This window comes from Drosophila yakuba, chromosome X (assembly GCF_016746365.2).
Source record: "Drosophila yakuba strain Tai18E2 chromosome X, Prin_Dyak_Tai18E2_2.1, whole genome shotgun sequence".
NCBI lineage: Eukaryota > Metazoa > Arthropoda > Insecta > Diptera > Drosophilidae > Drosophila > Drosophila yakuba.
The window spans coordinates 11,341,556-11,360,908 of record NC_052526.2 but is presented as its reverse complement, the minus strand read 5'-3'; the positions used below and the strand labels follow the sequence as shown (position 1 = coordinate 11,360,908).

The 19,353-nt window shown below is 39.2% G+C and overlaps 1 protein-coding gene across 2 annotated transcripts in view; it reads right to left on the bottom strand.

The window, feature by feature from the left end:
- LOC6525054 overlaps positions 1-19,353 on the bottom strand; it is a 78,790-nt gene that overhangs the window by 45,602 nt on the left and 13,835 nt on the right. The window lies entirely within an intron of this gene.

The following is a 19,353-nucleotide window of genomic DNA, read 5'->3' as shown; positions in this document are numbered from 1 at the left end:
AGGTCCTTGGCGTGAGTTTCAACAGCCACAGCATCAACAGTCGCCGACAAGAAAGGCAAATGAAAAGTGTAAACTTTTTCGCATTTAATTAAAAGAAGAATTTACGCAAACCTCAAAGGCCTCAATCCTCAAATCAAACAGTGGACCCCCGTTTAAGCATACTCCAACCGAGCTTATTCCCAGAAATTGAGATATATTTTTTTCCCTTTCCGACAAGTCCAGGAAATGGGTTAAAAAGTCAGCCCTCTGATTCCCGCTGATGATTTGTCAGATCTGTCGCAATGCGTGTCACGCGCTTGTCACGCGCCTGTCACGCCCACAGAATAAAGCAGATGGATATAAAATGTATATATATATATATATACACACAGACAGACAGACAGACAGACAGACAGACAGACAGACAGAAAGACGGGCAGATGCACAGTAATGACAGAGAATCGGGGAAACCACTTGATTGCGGTCCTCGCTGGGCAATCAACGTGGCGTATGAGTGATAATTTGTAACACTTTCCGCGAAGACTGCAATGAAATGATAATGATTGCGTCCTCATTCAGGCGTGCGCTTTTAAGAAAGTGTGAGCAATACTATTGTGAAAACACTATTTTGTTGATTGTAACACTTCCTGCTGAATAGATTCAATTGAAATGATAATTTTAACCCATGATTACTCATGCATATGCATTCGATAAATTAAGCAAAGCACTGAAACCAAAATAAACCGAGTGATTACTCAAGTTTCCATTTCGTTTAAGTCAAGTTCGTTAAGTAAAGTTTGCGCCCAATTTGACCTCCTTGGCCTTAAATCAATATCTCGCTTAATTCGCTGTCCTTCAATTATTTAATGTGCCGCCATCTGTCTCAGTCGCTCAGCATTTGGGATTCTGGCAATCCTTGACGCACTGCGTCCACGTCCACGTCCACGTCCACCCATCTTTCAGTTGGGCATGCAAAAGTTTGGAAAATGGGGTTAAGTCTAACCAGGAGACAGGGTAAATTGTTTAGCCCTTGCACAACACAGAAACTTTTCTTATTTTCGCGGCTTTTACATAGTTGCCCTCCCCAGCATCTCACCCACTTTCTCCGACTTTCGCCGACTTTCACCGGCTTTCTCCCTCACCCAAGGGTGCTTTATTACAATTTAACTTTTCTTTTATTGCAACATTTTTGTTGCCCCTTGCGTTGGGCTCTGCGGCTAACCGTGCAAGGACTTTTCCACCCAAAAAATATACCAGAAAAAAAAAAAGATCCCCATCCCCAAAGGCAAATCCAAAACCCGAAAACCCGAAAACCCGAAAACCCAAAAACCAAAAACCCAAAGCCAAAAAGGGTGGAGGACATTAGCTGCTGGTCGAAGGAGTTGGAGTGGTGGCTGGCATCCAAAGGAGCCCGATTATGTGTCATATGGCACATGCAAAGAAGTTACCTTCGGGCCCCATCTTCCATCTAGAAGTGGAGTTCCACCATCAGCTCATTATATTCAATAGCCAGGAATTTCGGAGGCAGAGGGCATGAACGACAGGCGGCTTTAATAACAATATAATAAACTATAAGCATTTACTTAGCTATATGATAAATACATTTATAAATGTATCAATGTACCAAAGGCATTTAAGTACCGCTTATTAATAAGCTGATTTTGGTAATTGGTCACTTGAATTATAGGATAATTATGTGATGTGAGACTGCAGAATTTGATTGGAAATATGGTGGTAATTGTATATTGGAAATGCATTGATCAATTTTCCTTGATAGCAAGTATCCTTCAGTCGTAACCTATCTATCTGGCAACCATTTCCATTTCCATTTTCTTTTCCCTTTTACTTGCCACCAAGATTTCCATTTGGCATGTGTGTGAGTGCCGGCATCTGTGTGGTGCATTGTGTGTATGTGTATGTGTATGTGTATGTGTGTTATGGGTTTCCTTTTATTTTATACGTATTTCACTTCATTTTGCCGCTGTATTGTTGTGTGTCCTGCCAGCTTCCGCCCTGCCCCTCTGCCCCTCTGTCCCCTGTTCTTTTTGGCCCATCTTGGCCCCTCTTTCACTTAGTTTTTCCCATCCTGCCGGCGTTCCTCCGCCTTTTTCTTTGGCTCATGCATATTTGAAATTCCCTTAAAGGCACTTCTGTTGTTCAGTTCATTCTACTGCTCCTCTACTTGTTGTTCTTGTTGTTGTTGTTGCGCTTTAGACAGCAGAGGTACAAATAATAGTAATGATTGAAATAAAACGAAGCATCCACAAGCCTATGCTATCACCTCATTTTCTCCATGCTAGCGCCACTACTTTATTGACCTGCACTGTGTGTGTGTGTGTGTGTATAGTGGTTGGAAGTGTGTGTGCTTGGTCTTCCCATCTCTGTCTGACTCACTGGGCCGCCCTTTATCATTCTTATCATCATCAAGCGTTGACGGGCCGTGCCATTGTGGCGACCTTAATGGTCAAGTTTAGGTGTGCCTGTGTGCGTTCATATACGTGTAAGAGTGGGTGTGTAAGTGTATGTGTTTGTGATTGTGAGTGTGAGTGTGGTATCCTTAAACTGCAATTCATGCCTGCTTCAGCTTTTTCCCGCTTCTGCAATTGAGATGATGGCGCATTTTTATGGCCAACGAAATTTAATCGAGTTTATCGTATAATTTTGTTTTTTTTTTTTTCTTTTCTCTTTTTTTTTTGTGTGTTTGTGTGAGTGGGCGAAGGGCACTTAAGACGTGCTTATTAGCCCTATTAGTAATAATTGCACTACCGAGCAAATTTAGTTGTCTTGTGCATCATCATCTCACGCTCCCGGCATTCGAGCATCCACATCCACATCCACATCCACATTTTGGCTTATTTTGTGGCGGGCACTTAACTTCTGAAGCAGCCATGTTGTCCTTGCCACTGGAAATCGGGTTTCTGCGGCTTTTGTGTGTTCTTCACAGCTTCAACTCCGTCTATTGCCGTCCAAGCCAAACCAAAGCAAAACCCAGCAACTTAACTTTTAGCTGCCTCCAAGGACCTGCATTTACTTAGCTATTTAGATATTTATCTTTATGGAGCTGCCGCCTTGTCCAACTGACTTTTATATGCGAATTAATATTTGAATAGCTTGCAGAGCCAACTGTGCCACCGAAAGAGATGGCTATAGTGACGGGAGAGTGGGACGGACATAGATTAGGCACAGGATAAGTGGGATTTGGCGATGAGCTGGCATATCAAACGTTAATTTGTTCCATTTATTTATTGGTGGCTCTTAATGAAGTCATAAGTAATAAATAATATCAAGTCTGAACCGGGTTTGTACATAATCAGGGTAAGCCATTCATTTTATTGCCTTTACCGGGCAATGTATTACTATTTATTAGTGCTCTTGGGGGGTTAATTTATATTTAAAAACACAAATCATTGTTTGCTTTATTTATAGCTTGGTTAAACTGTGATGACACCGCATTATAGTAATTATCACTAAGTTTAGTTACAATTTAGCCATGAAGTCCCAGTTTATTTGCCATTTCATAGCATACTTTGCGCCTCAAATTCCAACGACCAACATGCGTGGAATTTTTTCGATTTTTCGGAACTCCCATTTGACCTTCTCACATGCCGGCAGTCAACAACTATTTCATAAACACAACCCAATGAAGGGCCAACAAATATTTGGCCAAACAAATAGACAAACAAGCGGGCAAGTTAAAAAAGTGGTTGGAAAATGAAAATAATAAACAGGCGGAAATATACATTGAATACAGACATTCCCACGATCACAATAATTTGGCCAAAAATGCGGCATGCTGATAATTTTGTCATTTTGATTGAACTTTTTAAGCTGCCGTTAAACATAAACGTTAGAAAAATGCTATATTTTTACAACGTTTTGCATCCTAATTAATTTATGTCATAATTTTCATACAGTTCTTCTTCCCAACTCATATTTGGGTTTATTTTTAAGAGACTTCCATGAGCTGCAAGAGAATGAGAGTGGGTTCAAAATGTCTGGCGGGCCAAAACGTTTTTGATAATGGCGTCAAGAACGCGATGTACGAAATTTTTGGTGGGCGGCCAGACGGTCGGCGAGATCAAAGCCGCTGATAACTTCGCAGCAAAGTGACCCTAAGGAAAAAAGAAAAAAAAAATCGAGCATGAGAGTAGCCCATATTTAAACAGGCTACCCTCGATGTTGTCTTCATTTTGCTCACTTTGCGTTCTTCCATTCTTTTCGCCCTTCAGACAGCCGACGGGCATTTAATTGTTTGTCCTTCTGTTCGCTTTGTATCTGGCTTTATCTGGGCACTTTGGCATTGTTTTATGGCCAACGCCCCCGCTCCTCGCAATTTTCCCCTTGGTTTTTGCACTTTTTCAGCTTTTTATTGCGTTAAGCGCCTTATTAGATGGCTCAGCAATTTGCATTTTACCTTTTGTCAAATGTTTTCACATCGCGCAAACAATGAGCACATTTTTTTTTTGATTTTTTTTTTCGAGAATTGTGTGGAAAGTGGGCGTGTTCTTGGCACTTTCGCAATTGAAATTGCCAGCCTGGTAATTGCATTATTTTTCGCCACTAAAACAAGTTGGGTTTTAATGGAGCGGCAAAACAAACTATTTGCATTTGTATTTAGTGATTAATTGAATGGAACTCGTTGAATAGCAAAGAGACAACACAAGCGAGTCAATAGAATCACTTGAGTAAATGAAAATAAACCCTCTTGAATTTAATTTGCTTAAACTTGGAGTAAAATTCGAAAACCAAATAGTCTCTAAAAAGCTTAATGCGATTTAAGCAATTAACAATTGAGGCCGCCAACTTAACAAAGTGTTGTCATTATACAAATTGCGGAAATTGCATTAAACAGAATTAAAAATAAATGAATTGCTCTTCATATAAATTTCGTATGCAGTAAATAATGCAATGAATAAAAGTTTTAAATAATGCTAGAGATAGAGTTTAATATTATTAATTTAAAGTTTTCCTACATAACCACTTATGATAACTTTTTTAGGGTATCTGCGATGCGGCCATATCCGCACAAATTATTTGTGTATTAACGCTGTCTCTCGATAAATTCCTTTTGATTTTCGCATTGTTTTCGTATGCAATTAATGTTGTTGGCCATTTTGCAATTGACCAACGGCAATCGGCAATTGTTTGCTGACCATTTCATAATTTGCCAATCATTATTTATGTACGCTGCATTATGTCCGCTTGATCCTTTTGCGGAAATTAAAAACATTTGCTCCGCCGTCCGTCGGTTTTTGTGCACTCCGCTTGTTTTTAATAATATTTGTATTATTTATTTCGCATTGGCATTGCGGTCGAGCACGGACAGGTGGCCATAAATATGTTTAATGAATCGCACAAATTGAAAAACCGAACACTGTTGACAAGAATCTGGGCTGTGTTCTTTTTTTTTGTTTGTTCTTACCGAAATGAAATAGGCAAACAAATAAATTAACAAAGAACTTCACTCCTTGCAAAACGAAACTAAATCATTGAATGCATAAAGTGTTGGCCATGAGTCGTGCAATTAAATTTATTAAACTCCAATCAATAATTCAATACCAACTGAAACTTGTACACGGCACAAAATTACAAAAAATTGGAAATCAAATATAAGAGAAAGCGATTTAAAGGGTCATTTATTAGCAGAATTTGGCGAAGAGAAGTGGAGTTTGTTGCCAAAAAGTCTGACTCTCGCCGAACTCAATGGGTTATTTAATATCAATTGGTGAAATGCATATACTAAAACATAAAAAACGTATTATTTTCATACACAGCCCGCTTTTTTACATATTTTTGTGACTTCTAACCAATTTTGGCTAGAGAACGTATAATGTTTTCAAGAATTAACACTCGACCAACATGTTGAGCCTTAATTGAATTTCTGTCTCGCTGAAAGTTTATTTTTTCGCTGTCTCTGTTTTTGCAAAAAGCACGTTGATGGATGGTTGCTCATCGAAGGAAGAGAAAAGTGGGCGGATACACAGTAAAAAAAAACACTTTAAAATGCGTTAAAAATTTGTATAGAAAGCACAGAGCGCTCTTGTATAAATGAAACAACTCGTCTGCGTTGAAGGATGTTTCAGAAACATTATATCTATGTGCTTACAACAACTCGCATGATACCATATCATTTTTTTGTTGAATTTTTTAATAATGACTAGATTGTTTATTAAATTTTGAGATTTTCACAGAGCAAATGCAGTTGAAATTCAAAGAATATGATATTCTTTTCTATGCATGTGTGTGAGAGCCTGACAGCCGAGTTGGCAGCATGGCCCAGTTTAATGGCCAGCCAACACATGACCATTAATTGCCAGCAAACTGACCACTGACCACTGACCCGCCCCTCTTAGCCTACGATGCCACGCCCCCTTCCAGTGCATACGTATCCCTAAGATAGTTTCAACCGTTGGCGTTGACTTGATTGAGCTGCAAGGCAGCCAGACGTCCAGACGGCCTAGACAATATTTTATGAAGAGATAAAGCCGGAGAGAAGTCTGAAATGGGTAGCAGTACTCACACGAAGCTATGCAAATACAAGTACATACTACTGTGCTCGGTTTTGGCAGCAAATGGAAATGAGAGACTGTCCATCTGGGTGGCTTTTTTGGTCATCGAAAAAAAACTTGCAATTCTGCGGTTTTTTCATATGCCCGCCCATAAAATATATGTATATATGTATGTATGTATGTATGTATGTGGGAAGGTCAATGCTTCGGTAGATTGTGGGATGACCTAGTTGGTGGGCGTGGCCGGTGCTTTCAATGGGAGCCATAAAAAATAGTTGCGTCCACTCTGAATTATTCACCAGCAGGTGGGCCAAATCAATTTGAAAATACGTTTTTATCCATGCCTTTTGCTCCCTTAAGGGGCCAAATGCCAGGGCAGCCGCACTCACCAAAAGCGTTAATTGATGGACATAACTGGTATGGTGTTACAAACACTTGATACCCCTTAAAAGCATCTAAGAGTATACCCACAATGTATGTGAGTAGAAATATCTTCTATTCACTTTTGTAACTATTCACTAGCTTTTCTTCGAAAGGATATTCTTTTAGGTACCCTTTCTGTAACTTAAAAATAAACCCGCTTGTTACTTGATACCCCGTAGTAAAAGAAGAAAATATGAAATCAAATTGAAACCCCATTGGCGTGGAAGTAATTTCGCTTGGCTTTCAGTTTTCATTTTTTTTTTTGTTTTTTAATTTACTCCCATTTGGCACTCACATCTCGCACACACATATACACATACATATATAGGGCTCTTAACCCCTGTTCGCCATTAACCCATTGGCTCTTTGTTTAAAACTTTGCTGCATTTTTGCCCCCCCCCCCATAATTGACCCAGTCAATTAATAAATGCTTTCACTTTAGCCCAACCCTGATTTCTTTCTTTCACGGCTTCATGCCCCACTGCTTACGCTGCAGTTGCATTAAAAAAGTGGATGAATGTGGCAGGGGGCAGCAAGTAGAATATCTTAATTACAGCATAATTAAAAGTAAATTTTTATTATATTTTAATTCACTCTCTCCCTCTTCTTTCTCTCCATCCTCTCCATTCCACTCCACAGAGTTATTTCACTCATTAAGTTAATGCGAAGAAGTTGGGAAAAAACGGAGAAAAAGTGGGAAAAAACTGGGGAAAAGGTGGAAAAGGCCAGCTGTAGGTGATTTCGGAGCTCCCCACGAATTTTCCAAGTATTGGGAAAAAAAATGTGCTCGAGTAAAAGCTTACTTTAATTAAGGCTGATGGCTTTCAAAGGATTATGAGTGTGAAAGGGCTTAACTACACTGCTTATTACTGATACTTTCATCATTGCAATCAGTACATATAATTTACTTTTAAAGAGCATCTGCGGATCGGTATGCCCCACTTACCGCCAAGGCCGTACCCTAGAAATTAGATTACGTATACGTATGTGGCATTAACTCCACGAAATAATAATTGATGAGGGTGGACGCCGGTGACCCAGTGCCTTGTCAGAGGGAAGGATCCAAATTTGGGGATGGCTGGGGGCTTGGGGCTGCTGACGCACACGCAACATAGCCAAAAGTTTTATTTATAGCAGCTTCCCCTTCAGGAACAAAAACTGAACTGAACTGAATTGAACCGAACCGAAGTGAACCGAAAAATAGAAATAAAGCGAAAAAGTTGCCATGGATCTGTCGAGGACAATGGAAATGTTAGCCGTGGTTATACAAAAGGAAAGTAAAAAAAAAACACACACACAGACACACAGACACACGGATACACAGAAAGTGATATATATCTAGTTATGTATGTGAAAACAAACAAAATCAAACTTTGTAGCCGGAATTTATTGAATTATTGAACAGCGAGCAGTTCCCTAAATTTGTTCTCTTTTTTTTCATTTTTTTTTTTGGTTTTATCAAATCGAAATATGTGAATTTAAAGGATGTACACGTGTATGGATAACGACCAAGCGGCATAATTAGGTATCTATTCGGAATGCTGGCGAAAGTGAATTTTAGATCAACCCTTTTGGCCCTCAACGAAGCACTCGCCCGTGGCCAAAGCCCAATTAGAATGCAGTTAACTGAGATTCCCAGCCTTGATTTGGCCTGATTATGTTTCTGGCCACTGGCTAAAATAGGGTGGCGATATAATTGGAGGAAACAGAATTTTACCTAATTATAGGAGTTCATTACGAGCATAAGCCAAATGGGGGTATCCATATATTTGACTTTTCAGTTCTTTTCAATTTTATGTTGGCCTTTCACTTTACAAGTTTGTTTCAAACTTCTTAGGCCTTTTTTGTACTACTGAGTAAAATTAACCTAAAGCTATTTAAAGTTATTTTAACATTAAGTTCCCACTTGAGTTTTCTATAAATGTTCGACATTCAAGCCCTTGAAATTCTTCCCAGCTGTTGACTCCGATAGCTAATCTTTTTCTGGAATATCCAAGTAAAGCGGAATAATTTACAAACTTATTAACTAAAACTAGAACAATAGGCGGTATCTTGCTTCCGTTTTATTGGCCATAACGATGTCGCAGTCGCTGCAGTTGATCTTCCTGCAAATCCTGCGAGCCAAGGACAACAGTGAACAGCTTAAGCCCGAAGATTGGACAATGGGATGGTGAAATGAATAAGGAACTGGATGCCAGACGAGTTGCTGGGAGGGCTGGGAAATGGATAAGAAGGGATAAGTGCAGGAAGCCATGAAGCTGGGAGCCATGCTGGCCACTGAGAAGCTTTGATAATGACTACAAATTCAACCTCTGCCACCATGAAAGACGCGCCAGGGACAAAGGACAAAGGACATTAGTTTATGGCGACGGCGAATGTATCTGTATCTGCGAGATGCGCGCCATGCAACATATTGCGTAGTATTGCAGCTTACTCCTTAGTAAAAGCATAACTACAGTGGGTATACTTGTGATAAATACAGAATAACTGTTATTAAAATCCATTTTAATATTCAATTTGAACGTGAACATTATTGGTTTTCGTCCTCTGCAATGGGCACATCAAAGTATCTCCAAGTCGCAGTCCTTTTGCTCAACATCTAATCAAATGTATCTTTTTAGCTGGTGTATCTTTTTGTGAGCCCTCAACTTTGACGACAGATTGACGCCTTGTTGTGCGTAATTGTGTCGCTGTGTGTGTGTTTGTTAGCCAAACTAAATTTCCCCTTAGAGCTATTTCCTATTTTTAGAATTGCCTTCATTTGCCATTCCTGCTTTTTGGCCATCCTGTTTTTTTTACATATTTTTTCTTTTGCGCAAACAATGCCCGAGAAAGGATCTCAGACGTAGCCTAAATTTTTAATTTAACTGCCCAGTTTTTTATTTGCGTATGTGGGCCATAAAAAGGTCCCTTGAACGAGAATGAGAGAAAGGTTAAACTTCTACCAAGTTGTTCCGCCAAAAGTTAAAGCTTTAACAACTTTACTTGAGTATAATTAACTTAAATTTGCAGTTAATTCTTTGAGTTCCCCAGCTGCTGGATAAACCAATTTTACTGCAAAGGGATCTCGCTGGATTCATCTCAAATTTGGAGCACTCAATGTCAGATTTTCCGCATGCACAGCTACAAATGCAGCTCGTATCTGAAGCGCTGTCTGCATATTAAAACGCTGTCAAAATTGCACGGCTAAGTGTCATTTCATTTGACGCTTTCCTCTCTTTCACTCTCGCTCGTGCCATCTCTTTCTCGTTTCTGGCCATCAACTGCAGCACTCACACATATTAAGCCTAATTACCATGGCCTAAAGCGCACAGTTCCTTAAACCGAAAATTCCAATAGCTCTCGCTTTGATCGCCTGACAATTTTGCGGCTGGGAAAACTGACAGTTTATGGTTTCTAATTTTCCCACCGAGTTCAGGCATTTTGCCATCGAAATGTAACTATTAGAAATCTCACGAAACAATTTACCCAAATATGCATCCACTAATTGTCGACTCTAATTACACATTAAATGTCTAATTAAAGCGTTTTATGGAGTGTTACTGAGTGTAACCTTATTAATAGTTAGTATGCAATTGTTTAAATTCATAAGCTTGCGTTTTCTGATTTAATTAAAAATATTTTCACTCAAGTTCCCTGTCTCAAAACTAGAGTTTTTTTTTTTTTTTTTGGCAAAGAAAGAGGTCAAAGTGGTTGTCATAAAACATTTTTAAGAAATTTCTTTGTTTGGCCCCTGGAGCAATGGCAGTTTTCGTTGAGCTGAAAAATTAAAATTTTATTAAAATTTCTCCCCAGATCGTTTTCATTTTCTGCCGCAAAAAGTGGCAAATATTCTTGAAGTTGTGTGTATGAAAAGTGTGCAAGGACTCTCTCCCAGGAATTGGCCAAGATGATGAAGGCAATGGCCAAGTGGAAAAGGCAGAAGAGAGAAACTGGGCTTGAATGTTCGCCATCGATTTGGTGAGCTTTTTTCGGGCTTGGAGCGTGGAGACAGTGCGAATTCCTTTACCTTAATTAAAAAAGTTTACAATTTCTCCTGGCACTGTGACAGCCCCGCCCCTTTTTGTATGTGTATGTGTGTGTGTTTGTGTGCGTTACTGCTTCTGCATTTGTATTTGTGTGTCACATAATAAGCCGGGAAAGTGCGTCAAAAAATCAACTGCTAAACAATGAGCAGCAACTTTCCCTCACTCCCAGGCATTTTGCTCCTTGAAGGCCTGCGGGAATCAGCTGCCAACTTATTTATTCCTTATTTTCCTTTACTTCCAACCCCGCACTTCAAACGCAACCCCAGTGCTTTGTGTTTTGCGTTTTATTTTATTTTGTTTGCTGCTTCTGGCGTCGGCTGGCAGAAAGTTTTAAAATAAACTTGCGTCATAAAAATTTCAAAAGTTTTGCCAAAGCACGCAAAAACAAAAAACAGAAATTTGCGTTAATTTTGAAGGCAACGAGGAACGAAATGGGGCGAAACGAACCGGAATGGAACGGAAGGCACTGGCAAGAGGAAGAGCCGAAACAAAATTTCGCAACATTTGCTTTTTATGCTCATGTTTCGTCGCGCTCAAAAAGTTGTTCTAATGAATGTTGATGCACATGAAAATAATTACAAAGCAGAAAAACAATTCAATTTTCTGCTGAAAGGAGGAGAAACACTTTGTCCCTAAATCTATTAGTAATTTTAATGCAAGTTTAAAAGTCTCTAGGAATATACATATTATTTTCTGTTAACCTTCTGAATGGATCACCAAACTTAGTAAATGAAAAATGTATGGTAATCTTTATTTAAAAATAAATGTAATTTTTTTTCATAATTTTAAGATGCTTGCAAGCTGTTCCAAGCTCCAATTTTTATGGTCATTGCTGCCTGGCATCTTCATCATCGTTATGGGCATTTCAACTCGTTTTCATTTTATGATCCGATTTGAAGGTCATAAAGCCAACAAATTTTTTTTTTTTCGCCAACAAATCCGTTAAGACTTTTTCGCCCCAGCACCCAAAACCAGTAGCCTTCGCCCTTACCCCCAGCGACTTTCAAGCTTTGTCTTGGCCAGAAAAGCGGCGCGAATGACGAAGAAACGCATTAAAACTGATTTATTGCTGCAGATAAGTTTGGATTTATATGCCAGTGTCGGAATGTCTGCTGCTCGCTCACCAACGCACATAATTTCCCCCCACGATTTTTTGGGTGATTTTCGGGGGCTCTGTTGCTCTGTTGCCCGAGCTTTGCGTGCCCTGTAATCTGTTTGGAATTTAGCCCGCAGTCAAATACAAAAACCTTTGGCACATTTAATTAAGATTTAACCTTTAATTACGATTTAAAAAGATTACAATGTCAAATTCACGCTATCATCCAACCCGCCCCACCCATCACCCACCCACTTCCTTTCATCCGTGACTCCACTTGGCGCCACTCCCACATCGCCAGCCACTTTCGCCGCGAGCGATTCGCGATATGCGACCGCGGGAAGGATGTGATTACGTTCGGGTGCTGGCAGACCAGCCATTGCATATCATTTTCTATTAGCCACACTGCGAGAAAATACATGGCACAGTGTCACAACTCAACATGCAGTAGATCTGGATAATCCAGAAAAGATTTTTAAATTCTGTTCCGTGATGGATAACTTATATTTTCAAGCACATATATTATTTCGCGCAGTGCATGATTCTAGAAACTCCTTGCGATTTGCGAATTTTTCGCCCTACGCTCGATGGCTCGCTAATTATGCAAGCAATGGGCGTAGCAAACTCAATGATGCTATGGCATTATCGTTATCGTTATCGCAATCGTAATCGACCCTGTAATTGTTCCCCCCAGCATAATGTAGATATTCATGCAAATGCCAACAAGAGAAGAAAAAAATGGGCGGGGATTGGCTGAAGGGGATTGCCTTTTGAAATCGGTGACCCCGACGTGATGCGAATCAAGTGTAATTTATTTTGCACAACACTTTCGAATTCATGTCACTTGTGCTAAATTGTCAAGCATTCAATCGGCTTGCAGGATTCTATGTATCGACATGAAGAAGGAAAAATCTCATATTTTATTTGCTTGATTAATGCTATTAAACGCAATAAGTATATTAAATTCGATTAGCTCATAATACAGCAGCGCAGTGTTGACATTGGCTTTTAATTATGAAATTTAATTTCATCGGCTTCGGATAAAACTTCGCTGATAAATATTAGATATCGTTGTGTAAAACTTTTCAACATTCTGTGTAAACAAAACTGAGTTTGTTCTTCCTACAGAGACTTGCTCTTCTTATTTTTCATTAAGTTTTCCTTTTTCACTTTGGCGAACCTTTTGTAAATTGCTGTGTGTTTGCGTTTGTGTGTGTGTTTGTGGGTGTGTGTGTGTGTGTGGCTGGTCTTGTTGTCGTTGTTTTTGGCGTCATTGTTTCGCTTAGCGATATTAAGAGCTTTTGTTGGGTCCGCTAGTTTCAACGAACATGCTCGTCTAGCACCTCTCTTTTTTATGCACTGAAAACATATTTGGAACAGTGAATAGCATGGTTGTACTCAGATATTACTATAAATAATTTTTACATTTTCCCAAAGCTTGGTATTTTGTTTAGGGCGAGTAATAAACAAGTTTAAAGTTGTATAATACAAGTATGCAAATATTTTGTTGGCCACTGCTGTACAGGATTTGCTCTCAGTGTAATGTCCACTCTGCCACGCCCCCTTCTCACTGGCAGCAAGTGTGTGGGCGTTAATATTCATTACAATGTCAAACGCAATATCTTGGGACAAACGCAGGGACATGTTCTTGTTCTTGTCGTCCTTTATCTGGGCTACCTCCCTCCATCCCCCCATTCACCCACCACATCCCCAACATGCTGCTTTCACTCGGGCTTTGTTGGCATTGCTTTTTGCTTTTTCCTATTTTATTTTACTTTATTTATGCCCATGCCTACCCATAAGTTTATTATTTATAATCTCACTCAAGTGCGACACTTTTCTACGAGTGTGCTTACACATATTTGATACCCCTGCCCCCACACCACACCACAACACACACACCCGCGCCCAACTTTTTATGTACGCCCTTTGCCAATCGGTTTATATTTTGTATGGTTTATTAACAATTTGCGCTGCACAACAATGCAAAATGTATGCTTTATGGACGCACACTTACATGGAAACCGCCCAGTGGGCCTACTTTAATGACCGCCGCTGTGGCACACAAAAATATTGTCGCCTCAGCGGAAAGTACAAGGCGAAAAGAAATGCTTTTTATTGCATTTTATTGTTAAAGACATTTCCACTTTTATGCTCGCATAAAACCCAGACAAATGCGCCATTCTGTACCCTACAGAATCGACTGCCCTTTCTCCGGACACCAAAAAGAATTACACAAATTTCTTATTTATAAAAATAAAAGGGAAAGCGGCAAACCTTAAAATTAATGTGCTTTAAATGACATTTCATATTTCGCATAACAGACTTTTCCCATTTTAAAGCGTTGTTTGATTAGTTTTCAACACTTTAAGCCTGTATTAAAATGTCTACCGATTTATTTAAATTTCTATTCACCACAAATGGCAAAGTGAAATAGTAATCATTTTTCCCATGGCAAAATGTAATGTATGCCCTTTGCTGCACTTTGTTCCATATTTTTGCCATTTTCATTTTCAAACTGAAATTTGTACTAAGCTGATTGCGAACTGCAAAATTTATCATCATGGTATGGAAATAAGTTATGTAAGCATATAAAAGGGACAGAAATGTGTGCGGCTTTGAATGTTTATTTGCCAGAAATTAGTAAAGCATTTCAAAAACAATCTCCCCATAATTTCTTAAAATTCCTCTGGCAAATGAAAGATATTTGTAAATTAATTACAAGTAAGTGTATTTTAAATAAAAATGTAATCCATATTTACATTTTAAAGTCACCTAAATGATTCTAGGTCGATTTAGAACTATTGCAATTAAATTGTACGTTCGATTTAACTGCCCCTTACGATACATTCAAGGTGATAACATATCGTGCTTAATTGCACATCAATCGCTAATCGAAACCAAAGAAATTGATTTATCGTCGCAAACGTTTAATTATCCTTTGTGAATAAATGCAGCAATTACCAGTAAAAGCCTTTGCATTGAATGTTTTCCCCGACATCTGTGCTTTTTTTTCCACTTGCATTCACTGCTATCGATTAATATCTATGGGTCATTGTGTAGTCTGGTTAACAAAGGACTGAAAAATTATCGATTCTCGATTTGTGCGTGCGTGTGTGTGGGAGTGTGTGTGTGCGTGCGTGTGTGTCCTATATGTGTGTGTGGCAGGCATTCAAATAGCGGGCAACAAATGTCGTTTATTGTACACATACAAAAGGGGGAAAGAAGAAAGTGGAGAAAGCGGCAGGGAGGTGAAAGGACAAATGTCAAAGAGCAACCGACGCCTGCTTGATTACCAAAAAAAAAAGAAGGAAGGAGGGAGGTAGGTAAAACTGAAAGCAGAACGAAGAGGAGCAGAAGGATAGGAGACCAAAGGGGGAGAGGAGTGCGAAAACGAGGAGAAGACGGAGCAGGAGGAGCACGAGGATAACAAAGGGCAATGCGCTCAGCCGCCTGTTGAATGTCAAAAGTAACGGTATACAGAGCCCCATTTTGCCTGCAAATGACAATGGAAGCCATAAGAATGTCGCTGTGTGCGTGAGCGACTAGCTGAGTGTGCGAGTGAGTAAGAGAGTGAGTAAGTGAGTGCGTGAGTGAGTGAGTGTGTGCTAGTGAACTCAACGGAGTGTCAGCATTTGTGGCAGTGTGTTGGTGAGCGACGGGCGAAGTGAGAGCATTCCATTTGCCTGTGTAATGCAATTTGCTAGGAAACCTCCTATCGTTATTTTCCCCCTTTGCCATTCCTTTGATTTTCCATGCCGCCAAAAAGACATATTCGTGTTTTATGCGAATTCTTTAGGTTCCTTATATATTCACTATATAAATTATCGAGAAGCATTATGCTAACGCTTCTTATTGAAATCGATTAGTACTGCTTGCCTTAATTGGTATTATACCATTTATGAACGATCATTATAGTATTTCTGTGGATCTCTGCGGGGATTTCCATTTTCGAACCCAAGGCTAGTTGTCCTTGGTCAACAGCTGTTCGTGGTCGTGTTCGCCACCCCTTGTGTGTGTATTTTTTGGGCCCGCACCAACAACTAATTGACTTTCAATGGAAGCTGCGCCCTCTCAATTACGCTACATAACTTAGTTAGGCTTGTGATGTATGACACTATGTGGTATAACGCGCACACATTACCACCCCCACCACCAAAGCAAAAAAGTTCGTTTTGATTATGGGCCGCAACAAGCCTGCAAAGTAGAATGTCTTTATTCAAAAAGCCAAACTACATGACAACAACGTTGGCAGGATAACGAATCAACAACAACAGCAAAAACAACAACAATAACGGCAGAAACGATGACAGCGACAACGCCTGTAAATCCTCTAAGCCACAATATTTACTGTGATGGCACAGTGGGTGTTGTGGGCATACAACGGGAAAAAAGGGGAGGCAACAGTAGTAATACGAAAATGGGGTGCGAAAAACCTGAAAATCCACTTTTTGTGGCCGAGATGCTGCAGTTTATTATAAGGAACCACATTTTGTGCTGCCATAAGTTATACAAATTACAAAAATATAACTTTCAAACTAAATTACAATAATAATAATTAGAAACTGTACAACAGTACGTATGAGTAATACTTAGCATTCAGATTGCTCATACGCACCGTTGTTTTCACTGAAGACTCATTTAAACAGCTTTAAAGGCTAGAAACTTTAAAAAAGGAATATAACCCAGAATTCGCACCCGACCTGCTCTAAAACACCTCGCCGTTTTCACACGGATTGCTTGTGGAAAAAGGCGGGAAAGCAGAGCAGGAAAAACAAGGCAACAAATGATGAAGGAGGGCGTGCGGTGGGGGGAAGAGAAATGTAAGAGATGGGAAAAGGCAGCTCTGGCAACAAAGCAACAACTAAAATTGAAAGGCAGACAAATAAAAAGTGACGAGCAAGAACACATACATACATAAGGAGGGGAAAAAAAGGGATGCTGAGCAACATGATAAAGGCACAAAAATCAATTTCTGTGTCAATTTTTTCCTTTCCTTTTTCTTTTTTTATTTTTTTGTTTTTTAGTCGCCGCGTGTGAAGCAAGACGAGGAATAAAAAAATGCGTGCGGTTTCGTAAAAACAAGAACAACAAAAAATTGGGAACTTTGGGCAAGAAAAGTGGGTGGGAAAACCCGAGGCCCAGAACCGCACAAAATGCCGCTCATATTTCAAAACAGTTTCGGGAATGTCCTTGGATTTGTCAGTGCTTTTTCGCTGGAGCGAAACATGAATTGTGGAAAAAAGGGGGAAAACACAATTAAGTGCAGCCAACGCATAAATCTTTCGAACAAAATAAGTCGCCAGACTGGGAATTTCAGCTAAAAATGTAGCCATTGTTATTGATAAGCCCCGCGCAAAGGACCAAAATAACTTCAGGAAACTGCAAGGTCAGTTGAAAAGATCAAAACGGCTTTCAGTTTCCGATTTCCAAATGATAATTTAAATGCCTAACAATAAAATACATTTAATTAGCTTAAACATAAACATTTATAACACACAGAGTATTTTGAGTTTGATGAGATTTTTCGTAATAAGAAAGCAAACTAACAGTTTCACCACAGTTTCGTTTTATACAAATGTTCAACCCAAATGAATACATAAAATCCTCCAGATTGGGTAACAAACTCCCCGGTAAATACAAAAATCCCGCCTCCAGGTAAATGGTACATGGAGAAAATGTGGGCGCACGCTAGGTGGGCGTGGCGCGTTGGGGGAAAATATTGCTGACAAGCCAAAAAGCACCAGAAAATTTACGAACAAGTGAATTTTGTGCGGTAGTATCATATATTTCGTAGTGAGTATTTCGCATTTTGTAGTTTGTAGTTTCTGATGTTGTGTAGTTTTATATTTATTGCATTGTTTACCGAGCGGCAAAAGGCAATGACAAGTCGGCCGGTTGCCACGCCCCCTTTTCCATTTTCAAGGGGCGTTGGTTATTCGTTAGCAACAAAGTCACAAGTTATTTATGTGAAAGACTCGTTTCGTTGCGTGTCTTCTCATTGGATTCGATTTGACGCGAGTGCTTTGATTATTTTACAGCCTTCTCTGCTTTGATTTTTCGCCCGAATTTCCCAGCCCAATCCAACCCACCATTTTCCCGGGTTTTCTTTCCTCTCTCGAGCGTGCGTTTTTCTGCACTCTAGTCGGGGGAAATTTATGCCGACATCGCCTATATTTATAGACACCTTCACCTGTCTTGCCAAAAGTCACTTACGAAATTAAATTTGTTGCCGCCACTCTTCCCCTCTCTGTTGCTCCTTCCTTCTGCCATCTCTTTCTAGCCAGATCCATTGCAATGGTAAGAATATACAAATTTTCGTTCATTTTTGTTTTATTTATGTTTTTGTCTTATTTGTTTTGTCTTAGATTGTCAACAGATTGTACTCAAAGGTATTGTCAATTATTTTTCTTTGCTCACTTTACGCTGCCATCGATTGGTAATGTTGATGTTGAGAAATGGGGGAAAACAGGGGAAAAGCCAAAGAAAACTGTTTCGTGGAAATGGCGCAATATGGGTAACGGTTATGTGAATGGTGCTAACATAACGGTAATAGACGGGAAAAATGTTTTCCCTTGAACAGGTAATTTTTCTGCCTAAATATGCCAATTTTATTTTATGATAAGAAATATTGTAATCTATTAATTTATTTATGACCTATTTTTGCAACAAAATCACAGGGTCATTGAAAAATGTACACATGTATCTGTTAAAGAATAATAAAAATATTCGTTGGCTGCGTATTTAAATAAACTTTTAATACATTTTTAAGTGTCTAGTCTGCATAGTCAATAAAGTTTTCGTTTAGTAAATTATCTGTAAAATTAGCAGAAAGACTCATCATTTAAATAATAAGTGAAAGCGAAGTAAACAAGTTGTAAACGTAATGAACTTAAAAAACTGTAGCTCGTAGCGAAAAAGTTTTTACTTTCAGTTCATCTCCCCTAAATTGTGGAAGTTTTTAAGGTGCGTCGAAAGTAATTGAAACGGGGTTTTAAAAAGTTTTAATGCAACCGGGTTTCGCTTCTTTCTTTTTTTATTTTCAACGCAATTCCTCGCTTCGTGTATTTACTTGCTTGTCTTCTGTGGCAGCATTAAGAATGTTGTTTTCCGTGGAAAAACAAAGTCCTCAAATTGAGAGTAAGTAAAGGAAATGCAGACAAAGTAGGAGTAAATGGAGGGGCTACAAAAACAATCCCATTGACATGTCTTTGGCATTTTAATAAATAATATACCAGAAATCTCTTGGGCATATTATCATCCACTCCCCCACTTTGGACACATTTATTATTTATATTATTTTATTGTGCCCTACGTC